Below are 14,806 nucleotides of genomic sequence, written 5' to 3'. Positions count from 1 at the left end.
AAGTTGGAAACTTTTGGACTTGGTGTCATCATGAGCTTTATGAGCAGGTAACTATAAAGTGCCCTTCTCTATAATATCTGGGTGATCTTCACATGAATAGAACTGCTACAATAGAACACTTTCAAAAAGGGAGGATATACTCTGCATTCCCTCATAAAGGTCAAACTAACTTTCTTAAAGAAGACCATCATCAGAAAACCTGGCTCTTTAGCTTTAGCTGTATGGGCTGGTGCTTTTAGTTCAATTCCAAGTGTTAGCCATGTAAACTTTTTAACCAGAAATTATGGCTTCACATAGGATTTTCTGGTGAAATTCTATGACGTGTGTTATGCCAGAAAATGGATTATATGGCATAATGGTCCCTTCTGGGTTTAAATTTTTGAATCAGAGGAATAGCAGCCAGGAACCTAATTGCTGAGGGACTCCAAAACCTCAAATTAGTAGAAAGTCTGAAGAAAAAAAAAAAAAGACATCTTGCATCATGCTGTAAAACAGACTAAGGTCAGGTCTACACTACTGGTTAAGTCGATCTAACCCGCTGAGTGATGCAAGTTTTGCACTGTCCACACTAGCATTATGTCAGCAGGAAACGCTCTCCCACTGACATAGTTTACACTTCATGCCAAGGGGGAGTAATTATGCCAACAGATGAGCACTCCCCTGTTGTCACAGCGCGTCTTCACCGCATGCATGCGTCTTCACAGTGCAGGTGCAGTGCAGTGCAGCTGCGCCAATGCAGGACTGTAGTATAGACTTGCCTTAAGGATACCATTTTCAAAAACGCCTAACTTAGTAGCTTAAGTCCCATTTAGGAATGAGACTCGGGCTCCTGAGCTATTTAGTTTGTTGTTGTTGTTTGTTTGTTTTTAATTTACCCCAAATCATTAGGGACTGAGAGCTCAAGTCTCAAAGGTAATGAGCACCTTGCTTGCATTAGGACCTGAGGATATCCATCACCTCATAGAATGTACTCAGCATCTTACAGGACTGGCCATTTCTTAATCTACAGTATCAGGGTTTAACAGCCTTCACTTTTATTTTGTGACTGTTTAGTAAATCCTTTTTATCTAAAATGTGTCTCTGGCTGTCCTTGATAGCACAAAAACACTGAAGCAGGTGATCCATAGGTCAGAGACATTACCTCATATTTGTTGAGTTCACGACAAAGACATTCTGGGGAAAATTGCATTGGGGTGATAATGTCTGACAGTCTTAAAAGTAGTGTCAACTTTGGTGGAGAAATGGTCTGGAACAGCAATTGTAGATTCTTGCTAATCAGTCTTAGGAAATTGCGAAGAATTCTTCACTCTGAAATATAAGGATAAACAATAATGAAATAATCTTGCTAGTGATGTTAGACCACATAAGAGTTAAATATGGGCAAGATTAGTACTTAACCTCTGAACCCACAAAGGGGACAGAGGGGGATGTAGGATGATCCCCTATTCCACTAGGTAGATTTTGTGCATTGCTAGTCTAAATACAGGTGGAGGAAAGCAAGCTCCATGGGACCTCCGGTTCTCCCCTACCATGAAAATGGACAGGTTTGACTCTCAGTGCACTGGCCGGTGGAGCTGAGCCAGCATGGAGAAGTAATCTACTACTCATATGGAGCAACAGCAGATTTATTTCCCCCAGAAGAAAGGAAGGAACCAAGTGTCAATATAGCCCTACATTAATAATTACTTGATACACTTTTAAGTCCTCAAAAGAGTAAATCAAGATGAGACTAATTTTAATTATTATATTTCTTTCGAAAGGAAAAGTCCAGTTTAAAGTGGACGCAATTCTTTGGATTAGGTAACAGTATTGTTTCCTATGTTAAAGCATATTAATAACATTGGACAAATATGTTGGTGAAAATTACCATAACTCCACTGAAATCAATGCTGACCAACTCTGTCAGAGTATCTGCTCCTACATGGACTGTACATAATGACAGGAAGAAGCTGGTGGGGACAAAAGTTCCATATTTCTTACAGGAAAAAAATGAAGTTTTTGTTGGCTTCTCTTTTATAGTTACCAGTGTTCACTGGAAACACCATTTTAAAAATGAAACTCATATCTGACTACTTTTCCCTTCAGTATATTGTTGATTAAAACATAACAGAGTCTAAAACTTGGGAGAGGGAGAAGAGAATCTACAACTATAATAATAAATTTTAATTCTCTCTGCTTTGATTCTTGCCTAGAGTAGGATAGTGGTCACTGGAAAAGTAGGTCAGTGAAATAATTGCAGTACTGAAAATAATACAGACTGACAGCTCTGGGGTTAACCTGCTGTGTGTCCATAGCACTATAGCACTGGAGTTTTCATGTTAGCATATAAATGGCAGTTTGTGGTATTATGTATAAGTGTCTGGGTAAAGTTAATCTCGAATATAAATTATGACATCTTTTCTAAACTGATTCATGTAGTTGAAATTTATATTCTTGTAACAAAAAAAATAGTAAAAAGTATTGGTTTTTTATTGAAATAATCATAATTGCTGTTTAAAATACTATAGTTTTTTAATATACTAGCCCTTTCTCTGCATGTATTTATATTCTCCAACATTACTGCTGTCACTACTTGTCCAATTTCTTCATAAAAATCAACGTATCAGGCATTTCACAGCGCATTAATACTGACGATAATCACCATGATATCTGAGGGTATTCTATGAACCGTTTTATGAGACAAATTCTGTGTTAAATATTAGGTATTCTCATATATATATAAGGAATGTAACATTACCATGCATTAGTGTCAACATAAAATGTGGTATGTTTTACAGACATCTAAAAATAAACAGCTTTTCTTGCTTCAGTAACATTGTACTTCACCTATATGATATATGTATATACTGAATAGAAATTAAGTTGGGGGGCTGGGGAGAAGGAGAAGAGAATGGTTGGTTAGGTTGTTGGGAACTTACTGCAACATAAATATTTCCTAAACTGCTACTTATGGTATATGATGTGCCACTGAGTGAGAGGTTGGAAACAATGTAAATGCTTTTGCCAACATTCCAGGATCTGATGTCAAATATGCTGTGTCCTAGAAAATACATTTACTGAAAGGCATGTTCTAAACCAATTAGTAAATGTACTCTTTCCCAACTCATTTACAAAGAGCAAAAGTAAAGGCAAGAAGCAGTCTATGCCTTCCAGCCAGTTACATAAATCAACAGGAGAAAAATGAGTGCATGACTGCTTTATTTTGGAGGTAGCCATGTTAGTCTGTATCCACAAAAACAACACAGAGTTCGGTGTCACCTTAAAGACTAACAGATTTATTTGGGCATAAGCTTTTGTGGGTAAAAAACCTCACTTCTTCAGATGCCACTGAAGCATCTTCAGATGTATCTGAAGAAGTGGGGTTTTTACTCACAAAAGCCTATGCCCAAATATATATGTTAGTCTTTAAGGTGACACCGGACTCCTTGTCAGTTTTGACTGCTTTCTATAATAGTATGAGAACTTATTGATAACCTGAAAATTATAGTATTTACAATTTAACACAATTTTCAAAAAAGCTTATGTAGTTTTAGAAGCCACTTTATTGCATGTTGCCTTTAATTGTTCTATTTTTAGACAATCAAAAGCACCACTGCATGTTAGAAAGCCTTTCCTCATGAATTATGCATTTGTTCTTCACTTGGCTACAATCCCTTTATGTCATATGAATCCTTGAGATACTGAAGATGTAGGTATGGTATATAGAGATTTTCTTTGGCAGTATGTTGAGTCGTCTGTTCATGCTTTGTGACTTGTTTTGTACGCTTATTTGTTGATTTGTATATTTACAGTTCTCATCCTGAGTGACATTTTTAAGCTAATAACTTCAAATAGGTTTTAGGAAACATTGCCTCAGCCCAGATGAAAATATAGTGAATGAGTCTGGGAAGGTAGATATTATACAAATATAGTTATTGTAACAGTTTAAAATACTAGGACAAACTTGCCCTTCACTTACTCTGTCGGATTCATTGGAGTTACATGGGTATAGATGAAAGTGTATTATGGCTCAGTATATTTCATTGTTTGGTCAAACATTCGGGGTACGTCTAGACTAGGCAAACAGTTTTAAAAACCACATTAGCTACACCATTTTAACCAATACATTTTGAAGCACTAAAATAGATGGGGTTGCCTCTGCATATCAAGATGTCCATCTTATTTTCCATTTTAAAAAGCTTTTCTTTCTGATCAGCTCATGGAAGCTGTAAATAATTTCCAAGGCATAAAAACTTAAACTGCAGCTGTCATCTCTCCATCTAAAAGCAACAAACTCTTCACCTTGTCCTCCCATCCCAAACTCCCCTTTAAACATTCAGTTGAGAGATGAGTGTACAAATTTTTAGGTGCAAATTTTAAAAACTTCCTTCTCATAATATTCCTCATCATGGCATTGTTTGAATAACAAAGATAATTTAAGTAACATCTGTGACTAATGCCCCAGAAACAAGCAGGCCTTTCTTTGACCCTGAGAGGAATATTGAACATAAAAAATATTGATTTGCTTCACATTCTGACAAGAACATTTACTTCAGTTGTGAATGGATGGGTCTGTCTTACTGAAAGAGGCTCTCTCTGGACCCGCTGCATCCTTTTGTCTTTATCTAATTCCATCATCTCAGATGCCACAGATTCCTTTTCACAGTTGTTTGCAGTTGCTTGTCATGCATGACTCTCAGCATTTTGCCTGTGCCTTTTTCTGCCCCTGGAAAAATGGAAGGTTTTTTAAAAAGGTGCTTTTACCACTTTCCAACAGCTCAATTCATGCTCAGTGTTTTCACTCTAGCAGGTCAAAATGGTTTGACTGTTGTTGTTTTTTAATCCTGGTAGATGATATAATAGTTGGATAACAAAAAATTACATGCAGTTTATCTTATTGCCAATGACCATAATATAATAAAAACATCTGATGAATTAGGTTTGATTGTTAGCTGCAGTGGTTAACTATGAGGTCCTCACCATGTTTTAGGGTCCAATCCTGAAGTCTTTACTCAGACAAAACTTCCATTGAAATCAACTGATGTTCTAGACTGCAGGATATGGCTTTATGTATATTGAGTGTTAACTGAATACAGGTTCTCTTAGATTATTTCTTTAATGTAAATCACTGAGGGTTATGCCTGTTAGGAACTGAAATGAGATAATGGTATCAAAGCTGACAGAAGAATTTCACTCAAGATAGAGTGCATATAGTTTTCTCTTGTCACAATATATCCCTTGGTAAATTGCTTTTCTTTTTGACACACTTGTCATTGAGTCTTTCTTTTTAATATGGTATTTATTTTTAAGGTAAATGTCAAGCAATTTAATTTTTCATAGACAGACTTTTTGTTGTATGCACTTTTATATTGATAATGCATGATATAAAGTATTTCAGCTGTGATTTTCCTTATGTTCAGTAGAGAAACATGGGGTTACATCCCCCCTCTTCTTTACAAATGAAAGGCTAGATAATCCCTTTCATTATTAGCCCTAACTGATGGTGTGACACATAGTTAGAGAAGCACAGCTCCTTCCATGGTCTTCAAGGTGGCTGGCCTCTACCAAAAATAAATTGTCACTCTTTCAGATGGCTCAGCTGCCTTGGCTGGTATATTTGTGGATGGAGGTGGAGATAAGACCCTGCCCCCACTTTCTGTACTCCATGCTCACCTGTGCAGGATGATAGTATCAGGGGTGGAGTCCCTGTCTATGCTTCCACATCTGCAGCAGAGATCACACCAGGACAGTGTGTATGTGAATGAGAGAGGAACCTATCTCCCTTTTATGGTCCCATGGAGTCACATAGGTTGGCCCATAATCTGTGCTTAAAATAAAAAATGCAATACAGCTTTGTCCAGTATGACTGCCCTTCCCTACAAGGTGCAGTTCTGCAAGGTGCTGAGCGCTTCCTGGATAGATCTGAACATGACAACTCTCAATGGGAGCTGAGGATGCTCACTACCCTGTATTATCAGGCACTTTAAGGCTTAATCTTGCAAGGTGCTGTGCACTTTCAGCTCTCACTGACTTCAATGAGCCCTTACTGAACTGTATTGCCTGGAATAATAGTCCCCCCCGCCTCCCTTGCAGAAGTAGGATTCCAAGATTCTAAATGACATCTCAGCTGTTTAGTTTCATATAAAAGTGCGTTAACTTAGAAAACATTTTAAAACCATGTTACTTTTTAGATTACTCTTATTTCAAATGTATTACCCTGCTTTTCTCTTTTCTCTTAAGTAGTTTGGTGTATGTTTTAGTTAGGGTTTGGGGCTGGAGTTACTACACCTGTTTATTTTTTTTTATCAAGCACTAAGATCTCCAGCCAATAGGAAACAAAAAGGATATCTCATTTTGCCCTCTAAGTATGAATACAGGAAAGGCTGTTTTTGATGTGCTGTAGCCATGAAGAAGTTAAGTTTGCTTTCATGGGCTCTAAGTGATTTAAGTCCAGGGTTTTAAAACAGAGGTTAATTACATTATCTGAAGCAGTGAAACATCATCAACAGCAATTCATATGAACATAAAAATAAAGATTTCTATTTTTCTTAACAATGGTATATTTTATATTATATAAATAATTCACGTTTTTGTTCTGTGTTTATGAAGTACAATGTAGCCTTCATCCCTAAATGGGGCTGCTGGACATTATTTCAATAATATTAAAATGTTAATAATCTCAAGGTTCATATGCGCAGGGAGAGGAAACGCAAAAATGCAACAGTTTCAAATGGATTTCTTGATGCTACACACTGTGAGAAGGAAGCTCATGTGGTTTGTTACATTCCTAGAAACAGAGAAGTGATTTATGGCATTAGTAATCCATTTTGCCCAATCTATACTTTTCTTTTTAATAAATTGAGAGTAATTAAAAATGTATCTGGTATAAGTTATTTATAACAGTTATGAATCTAAATTGAGAGCTACTGTATTTATAGAAATGATGATGAGGCAAAATAGGTTGCTACTAGAGCTGAAAAGTTTAGACTGTACTCATGCCAAATATTGATAGGCCATGGCTGTGCTAAGTGCCATCACAAAGATGTCAAGTTAAATTTTTTGTTAGATTCTTGTATCATGAAAAATATCATAACTGTCCATTAAATATCAAGTATAAATAACATTTTAACTCTTTCAGATAATCAGTGTGTGTAGTATTTATTTGATAATATACATTCACATCTGAGCTGTAGATTTTCTCATTTTAATTTGGTACAGCTTCTCTCCATTATTTATTTGGCTTTGACTTGTGCTGTGCTGGGATCCTGCTCCACCCTGGCTGGGAGGAATGACATCTGCTCTGCCCTGCACCCCTTCCTCCAGCACCCCAGAGGTCTTTCAAAGGTGTAATGGCCCCTGACAGCACTCCTCAGCCAGTTTGACTCCTCCCTTAACATAATGTGAACTATCCTCATAGAATCCATAATTAAGCCTTCAAATGGAAAATGTAACAAAGATACAATTAGGTCTAGGAGTTCTGAGGGCTGAAAACTCTAGCCCTGATCAGTGAAGCACTTAAGCCTGTGATTAAAGTTAACCCTGTTGATTTCATTGATTGCATTGGGGCTGCTACTGTGTTTGAAAATGAAGCAGTGCTGCAGAGTCAGAGCAGGGAGGTTCATTCAGGACAACTGTTGCAAACAGCAGGTAAATTTGCTCTGTGCTTTAATTTCTCTATCTAAAGTCAGTTCTTGGGGCTGAGTTGCTCCCTAGAACAGGCAGTAGTGGCTTGGCTGAGATTTTTAAAGGGGGGAATTATCTACAAACTACTTCTTTTCAGGGGCTGGGATGTATCATGTAAATAAATGAGTTACACTAGAGGGGGGGGGAAAAAAAACCCTAACTCAGTGTCACTGACTTTTTTCTCCCATGGGAAACTGACCTACAAGACTCCCAGATTAGCTATCACTTAGCAGGGAGTCAAAATATAATAATTTTATTAAGCTGAATTATTTTCCTTATAGTCAGACTTGATTTTCAGTGTCGCCTAATTCTGAGGGATCCCCTCCCTGCCCCCATTTGAGATTAATACAAATCTGTGTAAGGCTTATTTTTGTTTCTTCAACCAAGATGCAAAATATCCCCTAATATCAGTTTCACTAACTTAATATCCTTTAAATGAAACTTTGCTTTAATTACATGCCTATCCTTTGAATTTGATAACATTTAAGCAACAACATTAAAATATGTAAGAAACCCAAACACATGGGGAGAAGCAAACCTTAGAACTGAGGAATCAAGATGAGTTTGTCAGTTTCTCCTACTACTGGGTTGTTGACCAAGGGACTTCTACCTGAGTAATCAATACTGTTGCAAGGGGAAACATAGCCTGAGAACAAAAAGTAGAGGTGAAGCAGTTCATGGGGAGGTGAACTGAATGACCACTCTTGATATTTTATAACACAGGGGAGTGAAACTAATAATCCTTGATGTAGTGTTTGGGGGCAAAAGTGAACCCTTGGCCTCCTGCAGGGGTGAAAGAACTGCATTCCATTACCCTCCTTCCTTTCCCCATTACAATAAATTTGTGAAGCTGTCTGAAAGCAACATTAAAGAGGAATGGAAATGTTGGGCTTTTTTTTCTCACATACCCATATGTAATTTTAACCATACCAAACAGCAGAGTGGTTGCTGGTCACTTCATGACAGGCTGTTTTTGTGCCAGATATCTTGTGGGCTTAATTAGCATAATTCAAACTACTTGACCATTAGTGCTAGTAAGCCAGGGGAAACTTCCTTTTATTGCTTGTATCCTTATTACTGGCATTATCTGAAATGGAAATTTGGTAACTAAATAGCAACAGCATAGTGTGTGAAGGCCACATGTATATGACCGTTCCCTACCCTGGTATTTCCAGGAGCCAGGCAACATGCTACAGGAAGGCAGTGGGGGCTGAACCGGGAGACAGAATAATTTTTATTGAGTGGTGTTAACTGTTACAGCTAGCTCTAGTTTGGCAGAGCAAGACCCCACCCACAGACACTGCTGAGACAATTGCTACCCAATAGGCCACCCTCTCTGAGGAAGGCCAGCTCCAGCAGCTTATTCATTTTGGTTTTGCTGTAGCACAGATCACAGGAGTCTCCATGAGTGTTTTAACAATGGAGTTGTGGCAAGGGAAAATGTACATCTGCAAAAGAGACCTTGTGGAATAAGTTAGCAAGGAAGGAGATGTCTCTTCCTCTGTCTGGTGAAAATGTACCAGTCAGTGGGGCTGCAAAACTCCCCATTTTTTGCTTTAGAATTTCATATAGTGAAAACATTTTACCAAAAAACACTGAAAAATTCCAAAAAGATTGTGCTGTACAGTACATCTATGAATGACTGAAATTAGGAAAGTAAGCAAGAGCAACAGCCATGTGTTGTAGATGGCTTTCTTTTATTATTTTGGGGGAAAAAAGTCAGGAGTGAAGGATAAATTATCTTGGTTTGTGCTTTGGGTCATTGTTGTGTGGAAAGCTAGGAAGAGTATAGCTTTTTGAATGCCAATTGATTTTATAAAGAATGAAGTAAATTTTATATTGCAGTATGCCCTGTGCAAACTCATTAAGATTCAGAGTGCACGATGGTGCAAATACATCTATGTGAACCTTACAAGTTTGGGTTCGTCTGTCTGTTATCCTCCAGTGTTTTTAAAAGCCCGTGTGTCTGGCCTTCACTATCCAGTCAGCGATTTGCTGAGGGCAGCTGGCTAGTCCATATTCCCTACATTTGTAATCTTTAGAAGGCAGCAAGTAGGCCAAATAAACTCCTGACGAGCAGAGGTAAATGAATTTGAAACTCCAACCAAACCTCAGTGGGTACAACCTAAAATGTATGGTTTGGGTTGCCATAACCATACACAACACAGACAGACTATCAAGATTAGAGCTGTACAGATATTGCCAAATATTCAAGGATTAAAAGAAATACATTTCAAAGCAGCACCCTAGGATATATAGACATACAGCCTGTGTTTAGATTCCTGAGCCTGCTTTCAAAATTTCAAACACAATATTTTAAAAAAATCAAGTAATTGGGTAGTATTGCAAACTAAGAAACAAATTATCTGTGTGGTGGTATTTATGTGACATCTACGGCTGCTTCAAAGAAAATAAACCATAACACTGCTATAAAGCTCAAAAATAATTTTCCCTTCTTGAAGGGGAGAAGAGAACAGGATAACTTACAAAGTAGAATGAATATAGGTTTAGAAGTCCCCCAAAAAATATAAATTTACAGGAGTGGTTTGACATGTACAAGGGTATGGTTCTCTTTTAATTATGGAAAATAGTATCTTCATGGCTAGCAGCATTTTCAGTTGAAATTAAGTATCCTTTATTTCTCCAAGAGGCACCAAAATAAACAACATTACACAGGAACCAAAAATATAAAGCTTTATTACGTAGTCTTGTTTGTAACAAGGAGACCAAAACCAACTAATGTAGAAACAGACATGTGAGTCACATAAAAAGAATGCTAATAGCAGGCAGATCTTTCTTCATTGAATCATGTTTGCAAAAAGTAGGGACCCTGCACAGAGCTGCTGAACAGAGCTAGGAAAATATACAGCAAGTTAATTTGCTATATCTGTCTATTTGGAAGAAAATCAGCTAAATTTAGTAAACATTTTTAGCAAAAGGCCAGTGTTCCCCTCAGAGGCTGGCTGGCAACGTGAAAACAAATTTTTTAAAATGTGACCAGCGTCTTTTGTTTTAAAACAAATTATTTTTCAGTCTACTGGAAGTAGGATAAGGGACCAGAATGAAGGCTACATGGCACTTACTGTACAGAGCATTCTGCAGCTATTATCATTTAACATTTATATTGCCATAGGGGATAGAGGCCTCAATCAGATTAGGCTGCATTATTCTAGACATTGTACAAACATATAATAGATGACAGTTCCTGCTCCCAAATTAATCATTAACTAATCCTCAGCACCCCCTTGAGCTTATATAATTAACCCTGTTTCTGTCGTGGGGTAAACTGAGGGAGAGAATTTACTTGCTCAAGACCCCTGAAAAAATGCTAGAGCAGGGATTAGAGCCAGGAAATCATGTTAGTCCTACGCTAGCTTACCCCACTAGATCACAGAGACTACTGAAATGATTCCATGTGAAAAGGGAAAAGACAGGCTTATAAATGTCAATTTTCTGTGCGCTGAGATGTATCTGGCCACATTTTCTCTTAAAGAGAAAAGGAGTAATTAGTGAAGACAGAGGTGGGGTACAGTTCCCTCCTCCCCTGCCAACTTTAAATGTTACCTTATTTTTAACAAGATCGTTTTAATGCTTTTTGAGAGAGAATCCCTGCTGGCTTGTACCTATGAGCCAAGAGACTGTGGATAGCTGCCTTTTAAAAGGTTTTAAATCACACTGTAAGGAAAACATAGCAATTGGGTAGGGGGCAGCAGTGTCTTGACTTTTCTGTCTTGATATCACTTTCAGGATGGAACCCTTGAACTGCCTGGGGGCCACAGAAGGCAGCGGCGTATCCGTTGTTCCACTGGGGGTGGGGGGTGGCCACAGAACTAACATGCAGGTAAATCCATACGTATGTTGTGCCACAGACCTACATAGCATGTGTCCCGGCCTGAAGGTGAGGTTTTCAATGAGGGCTAAAGGGCAAAACCACGAGGTCTGTGACTGTGTGGTTCTAGCAGTCAGTGGTTGGGGCTGTGGAGCTGTTTCCCAAGAGTTGTTGGGTGGATTTTGTCCTCCCTGTTACGAGTTGATGTATAGCACTGCACAGACCAAACTGCGTAGTCTCTTGTACAAAACCAATTTTCTCAGACTCGGTGTACGTGGGACCTAGGAAATGGGTGAATTGCACTCTAACTAATCACTTGAGAGAGAATTTGGTGTATAATTTTAAAATGCTTTCTGGAGAGCTGGTAAAGGATAAATACTTTAAATTAGGATTTAAAAAACAAGCACAAGACAAAGTTGCAGTATATGCAACATTATGGGATACAGCTTGTTGTGGTTTGCAGCTTCTGTTGGCTCTGTGTTGTGCACTAAAATATACAGAAAGGGTTAACAAATGTAATGGCTAGTGGTGATTCAAGTCACAGAATTGTGAAAAAACAAGGGATGCTGAAACTGTAACTAAAATAGTTCAAGGAGTTGCCTATAATCTATAAACCCCTTTGACTACTTGGGGAAACTATGTCTTTATGTGGTGTGGTGCCAGGACAATCTATAATAAATGGGTTGTTTTTCTGAAGAGTCCCTAGATTTGTACATCTGTGTGCTGGAGGCAGAGGGTTCTCAGTGGAAGACTATCAAATCTGGAATTTGCTTCCCTTGATGATCTGTCAAACCCAGTCTTTTGACCTTCAAGGTACAGTGTAGGGCTCATCTATACTCAAGCTATTGCCTGAGGAAAAGAGACTGAGGGAATTCAAGCCTGTTCTAAGATTTGGACTCCATTTGGTTTGACATTGTCAGTAAGTGTTATTTTTACTGCATATGCTTAGAGCCTGTTAATGAGGCACACTTTATGAACTGAAAAATACACAATAGTGGCCTGTGTGTATGGAAAGGCAGGCAGTTGAGTGGTGTCAGCACAGAACAAAGAAATGTCAGGTAATTCACCACAATCCACCCTAGTTCTTGTATCACTTATACAGAAATTGACAACCAATAGCCACAGATTTCCAGACAAGCAGGACATTTCCAACTAAATGGAAGGCTTCTGATGTTAAATATGTTGCAACTGCAAATCAATTTCATCTGTTTGTAAAAGAGATTTGGATTAAAACTGTAAGACTAGAAGGAGAAAAGAGGAGAGAGTATTTACAGATGGTTGAATGGCTCTTTAACAAATTTTTCCTGAGAATCAAGTGTAAACTGGGTTTTGAACACAAGCAGAGGAGCACAGCCAGGACCAATGGTCCACTGAGTGTCCAGACTGACAATCAAATCTCCTTGTATATGGGGTTGCAGCAATTCTTCCAAATTTGAAAAGGTACTTGTAAGCACAGCCCTTGAGCACAGGAACAAGGATTGGCCCCTTAATGTAAGTAAGAGGGTTATTACTACTACTGATTATCCTCTAGCCACAGAAATCCTCATTCTACCTCCTTTCTCCAAATAGAATGAAGCTCACCTATTTTTTCTTCTTGTTACAATGCTGCTTCATTTGAACAAATGCTTCTACTATTAACACTACCTTTGTGTTGCTACCATATAGGATAGAAGCGTTCGTCAAAGTGTGGGGTGCTCCCCTCTGAAGTGATCCATGGGGCTATCAGGAAGACATAGAAGACGTATAAATTAAGAAGTCTTTGACAACATGTGGGGGAGTAGAAGAGGGGCAAGATTGGTTTCATTTTCTTGAAGGGGAGGGGTTCATCTTTCAAAAGTTTGGGAAAAGTTCCTGTACAATATTTCCATTTGTGAATTTTCTAGGTTTAGATGCCTATATCTTATTTTTCTTACAAATAAATAATTCCTGGTTGGATTTTTTTATGAAAATTTATGCTGCTGAAAAAATGGGGTTTTGCTGATAATGTTTTGCAGGAAAATGTAACTTTGATCTATTTTAATATATTTTTGATGGGAACTTTTGTTTTAAAGTACTATGTTGTTTCATTTTGGTTTTCAAAAAAGGAAGCCAAGTTTTTGATTCAGATTGAAACAAATATTCATTATGATGTTTTGAAATTTCCTGGATTATGAAATCTTTTTCAAAATTTGAAAGGAGGATTTTTTTTTTACCAGTTCTATGAAACTTTATATGTATGAAAGATTACATAGGTAGGATGGATTAGTAGAAGCAAAGGGATATCTTGACTCTATCAGAAGAGTCACTTCCTTTCTGTGTAGAATACATTAATAGAATATAGTTACTTGTACCATAAACCTTCCCTGTTACATGGATAAACACAACAAACTTGATTCTAAACTGCTCTGCACCTTGCATAAGTGTAGATAACACCACTCATACAGACAACCCTTACACCTGTGCACAGTGGGTGTAAAACAATACTGAATCAGAATGGCAGAATTCTACATGCCCTTCACAAAGGGAGTATACATGACCACTTGATGTTCAGGGTGCTGAAGAATCAGGCCTGCTATATCCTGCTTGAACGTGAAATGTGGCATGTCCTGCTGCATCACAAACTTTCTGTACTACAGGGAACCCTCTTGTTTTCAGTCACCATGGCTCATTAGGAACCTAATTTGTCTAGTCCCATGCCTATTTGAAGCAGCTACCATTGTGTGATCACAGGAAGCGATATGAATGCTCATTTCCATTTGACGTCCCTCAGCATGAAAGTAAAGCACTAGAGATCAGACTGCTGGCTGAGACCATCTGCGTATGGGCTTTTAAGGGGTGATGAGATTTGAGGTTTGCGTTTCTTTTAATAACTTCTAAAGACTATAAAGAAAATCATCTTAAATCTCATTCAGTTTCTGAGAAAAATATGTATATTAACAAAGCTCAGATTTCAATACAAACTTTGCATCTGGCCCCTCTCTCTGATATACTGAACCAAAGTCACTGGATCTGAACACAACCTTGAATGTTCTGAAAGCTCAGATCTGAACCTTGCTGCTTTAGCCCATCTCTAACACACAGTATGTTTTAAAAAAAAATCTGGCATGAAATTCTGTAGCCACAGTATTAAGATAGGAATTAGGAAATACGGTAAATTAGAAATAGATTAACTTAGGCTATTATAACCAACCTAATTTTTTTTAAATGGCTCTCCAGTTTATTTCTGCTGCAGCTGTATCAAACCTTATCATGGGATTAGGCCCTGAGTTAAAAGCGATTTTTTTTTTCTTAGCCATAGGTTTTTGACCGAGAATAACATTCCAGTGATTCCCTAAT

At 37.9% G+C, this 14,806-nt stretch overlaps 1 long non-coding RNA gene across 1 annotated transcript in view; it reads right to left on the bottom strand.

Moving 5' to 3' along the window:
• Window positions 1-241: 241 nt before the first annotated feature.
• LOC116820800 (uncharacterized) overlaps window positions 242-14,806 on the bottom strand; it is a 61,721-nt gene continuing 47,156 nt past the window's right edge. The window contains exons 4-6 of the long non-coding RNA XR_004372744.2: window positions 3,959-4,705; window positions 1,868-1,949; window positions 242-1,308 (exon numbers count right to left, since the gene is read on the bottom strand). This is a non-coding gene — a long non-coding RNA (uncharacterized LOC116820800). The remainder of the gene's footprint in view (window positions 1,309-1,867; window positions 1,950-3,958; window positions 4,706-14,806) is intronic.

This window comes from Chelonoidis abingdonii, chromosome 7 (assembly GCF_003597395.2).
Source record: "Chelonoidis abingdonii isolate Lonesome George chromosome 7, CheloAbing_2.0, whole genome shotgun sequence".
Classification (NCBI taxonomy): domain Eukaryota; kingdom Metazoa; phylum Chordata; order Testudines; family Testudinidae; genus Chelonoidis; species Chelonoidis abingdonii.
This window is presented reverse-complemented; position numbering and strand designations above follow the sequence as displayed.